The sequence below is a fragment of the Pyxicephalus adspersus genome, chromosome Z (assembly GCF_032062135.1).
Source record: "Pyxicephalus adspersus chromosome Z, UCB_Pads_2.0, whole genome shotgun sequence".
Lineage (NCBI taxonomy): Eukaryota > Metazoa > Chordata > Amphibia > Anura > Pyxicephalidae > Pyxicephalus > Pyxicephalus adspersus.
Window position 1 is genome coordinate 299,325 of NC_092871.1, and position 1,481 is coordinate 300,805.

Here is a 1,481-nt window from a genome sequence, read left to right on the forward strand (position 1 = left end):
ATCCCTCCACAGCTCCTCCCCCACCTACCTACCTGATACACAAATCCCTCCACAGTTCTTGTCCCACCTTTCTGCCCTGATAGATAAATCCCTCCCTGCCGCTCCCTCCACTCCTCCAATGACCTACTAATGACTTCCTCACTCATAACCTCTTCACACGCCCAGCTCTAAGACTTCTCTAGAGCTTCCCCCATTCTCTGGAATGGTCTCCTCGTCCTATTCGGCTTGCTCCTACTTTCTGCTCATTTATAACCCAACGCTTCCCCCTCACCTACCAGTCTTCTTCTGTCTCCTAAACCCTCACTACTTCCCACCATTCCATATCCCCTCCTATTGTGTGATACTTCCCAATCCTCCTAGATTGTAAGCTCTTCTGTCCTCTCCTCCTCCTGTGTCACTGTCTGTATCTGTCTGTCATTTGTAACCCCTATTTATTGTACAGCGCTGCATAATATGTTGGTGCTATATAAATCCTGTTTATGAATAATAATTCTACGCTCGGTGTTTCGGTGGCTGAGCTGCTCTCAGTTTGGATCACTGAACCCATTCCCCTCTGATTCACAGAAGTGAATACATTGGATGCCCTGACATCATCGGCTGCCTGAATATTTTACCCCCATACAGCATTGAGGAAGCATCTCCCTGCCGCTGCGTGTTAACCTTCAATCTAGAGTCTGTTCCTGCCTAGAGTCAGCTGGTAACCTCTGGCCCTCCACCTGTGTGGGGGGAGGGGGAGAGTCATTGCCCGGGGCCCCAATCATTAAGTGGTTGGAATATCTTCTAGATCTGAAGGTTTCCTGTCCTGTGAGCACTTCCAGCTTATATTTTGCTGCAGGTTCTAAGGCCGCTTTCTGTACCCTTAATGAGAGTGCCAGCAGTCATATTGACCCCTCCCCCCACCAGGAGGGCCGATATCAGGGGCCCCACAGGAGACCAAATCACCGTCCATGGAAAAAACCGGCAGGCTGATCAGCCCCTCCCCCCATAATAATAAATAAAGTTCATTTTTCCCGATCTCTCCGGGGGAATGTCTATGCTCAGTGAATGTTTGCCGGGGTTTGGGATTCCCTCCGGCTGAGTGACGATGATCAGAAACGTCATTGGAGTGATTTGGGGGCGCCGGTTCTGGTCACCCAGCGCTCGGCTCCTGCATGCAGCACTCCCAGGTGCCCGCCTTCATTCCACATAACTGGGGCTGTCCCGGGGCCCCGGATCACCGACCTGGGGAAGAATCCTCGGCTGTCAGAATAATAGCAGTGTGTGAATAAACGAGTGAAAAGGTGAAAATCCTTCTCATACCTTTTATTTTGATACATTGGGAACTCTGCACATTCCAATACAAGAACATTCACCAGATTACAGTCCTGTCTGCATTCACTCAAACATTCACTCTATAAACTGAGGAATGTTTCCAGGTTTTCCTTCCAATCACTGAGCTGATATTTATTGGTCTGATGGAGTCACATGTGACCATCCAGCGC